The sequence below is a fragment of the Aquarana catesbeiana genome, linkage group LG13 (genome assembly GCF_042186555.1).
Source record: "Aquarana catesbeiana isolate 2022-GZ linkage group LG13, ASM4218655v1, whole genome shotgun sequence".
NCBI classification, from domain to species: domain Eukaryota; kingdom Metazoa; phylum Chordata; class Amphibia; order Anura; family Ranidae; genus Aquarana; species Aquarana catesbeiana.
This window is the reverse complement of record NC_133336.1, coordinates 216,425,847-216,428,456: the sequence shown is the minus strand read 5'-3', so window position 1 is coordinate 216,428,456 and position 2,610 is coordinate 216,425,847.

Here is a 2,610-nt window from a genome sequence, read left to right as displayed (position 1 = left end):
ATGGTTGTGGTGACCCCATAGACCAGACAACAGTGGTGGTTGTGACCCCATATATCAGATTATGGTTGTGGTGACCCCATAGACCAGACAACAGTGGTGGTGGTGACCCCGTAGACCAGATTATGGTTGTGGTGACCCCATAGACCAGACAACAGTGGTTGTGGTGACCCTATATATCAGATTATGGTTGTGGTGACCCCATAGACCAGACAACAGTGGTGGTGGTGACCCCATAGACCAGACAACAGTGGTGGTGGTGACCCCATAGACCAGACAACAGTGGTTGTGGTGACCCTATATATCAGATTATGGTTGTGGTGACCCCATAGACCAGACAACAGTGGTGGTGGTGACCCCATAGACCAGACAACAGTGGTGGTGGTGACCCCATAGACCAGACAACAGTGGTGGTGGTGACCCCATAGACCAGACAACAGTGGTTGTGGTGACCCCATAGACCAGACAACAGTGGTTGTGGTGACCCTATATATCAGATTATGGTTGTGGTGACCCCATAGACCAGACAACAGTGGTTGTGGTGACCCTATATATCAGATTATGGTTGTGGTGACCCCATAGACCAGACAACAGTGGTGGTGGTGACCCCATAGACCAGACAACAGTGGTTGTGGTGACCCCATAGACCAGACAACAGTGGTTGTGGTGACCCTATATATCAGATTATGGTTGTGGTGACCCCATAGACCAGACAACAGTGGTTGTGGTGACCCTATATATCAGATTATGGTTGTGGTGACCTCATAGACCAGACAACAGTGGTTGTGGTGACCCTATATATCAGATTATGGTTGTGGTGACCCCATAGACCAGACAACAGTGGTGGTGGTGACCCCATAGACCAGACAACAGTGGTGGTGGTGACCCCATAGACCAGACAACAGTGGTGGTGGTGACCCCATAGACCAGACAACAGTGGTGGTGGTGACCCCATAGACCAGATTACGGTGGTGGTGAGGGGGACGGACAGGGGAATCACATACTCAGTCTGATCACCAGTGTCAGCCAATGAGTGTCCCTGATTATTGTCCAGTGAATGTCAGGATTGGACAGTGACTAAAAGGCAAAACTTTTATTTCTATTCTTGGACTGAGAGGAGAAGGAGGGGGGAGGGGGCACTGGAAATGAGACCCCTTGTCTGGTCTTTATAGTTGTGTCCCCGTTAGGGAGATTCACCCCCTCTGAGTTCTGGTGACCATCACCGAGAGTGAAAAAATATAAAATAAATAAAATCCAAATTTTTCAGTTGTCCCCGGAACAGGAAGAGAGGAAACCTTCCAATGGGGACACTAGTTCTGGTGATTCTCTCACTTCCTGTTGTGTCCCCGGGACAGGAAGTGAAGGGAAATCTCCCCCATGGGGACACTAGTTCTGGTGACAACCAGGGATCCTCTCACTTCCTGTTGTGTGCCAAAAGTAGCTTTTTGAGCCGAAAAAAAAAAATTGTGCATTATTGCGCACATTTATGAAATGTGTGAAAAATGTCTGCTTGGCGCTCCGTCACCAGCGATCGGCACCGCGAGCGTATCGAGCAATTTTCATGTATTTTATAAGCGTGCGTTCACAAAACCGCTGAGTGGGGGGGGGGGGTCTTCCGCGACAAAGCCGATACAACTCCGCCCCTCATTCCGGATCCTCTCTTATTGGATGAAAATTATTACATTGTACACCTGACGGGGGGGGGGGCGGAGTCATTACTCCATTCCCTGCCTTGTGAACGCTGGAGGTGGGGCTCACACTTCCATGTTGGACACACCCATACAGATGGCACGTTCCCCCCCCCACACATATACGCGTTTCTCCCCGTGTACAATTGCGTCACGGCGCTCCCATTGAAGTCTATGGGGGCTGAAAACCGCAATCCCCGCCGCACTGCGCTCCCAGCCTGTGGTGAAAAGAGCGCGGTTCCTGCGGCCGAGCGTTGGGCTTATTGTGCAAAACCGCTCAGGTGTGGGGATGAGGTGAGAGGTCCAGGAGTCACCGCGCCACACCTGTATATATTTATATCGCAGCGGGGGTGGGGCGGCGGTCACACCTGCCCGTTATCAGCGCTTTCCGTCCAAAGATTAACTTCACCTGAGAATTCCTGACTCCCGGCACGTCCTCCGCCTGAAATAAGGACTGTCTGTGTTCCTCCATAGTGGGATGTAACTCAGGCAGTTCTTATTTCACAGGCATTGCCGAGTAACCAGCAGTGGAAAAAAAATCAGCCGCACGGCGCACCCAGGAGCAAATTGTTCTAATAAATTCCCCCCCCCCCTGGGGCCGCCCCGCGGTGTGAACATTAAATAAATCCAAGAAGAAAAATTCCCCCCTCCCCCATCAGACAGCTGGTCACATGACCTCCGGGTCGCCCAGCGCCACGACTGCCAGCCGATCCGCCTCCAATGTCACCCACTAAATCCCCAGCAGCCAATTAAAGGGTGACCCCCCCTCCCCCCGGGACAAGCACAACGACGCGCTTTGAAGTATGAGATCAACCGGCCCTTTAATGATCCGCGTCAGGATTACCGGGATTTCTGGAGATCAGAGAATTCCCACAAGACCCAGAATGGCCACCGGGGGGAGCCCCACATCCACCGCCACCACAAG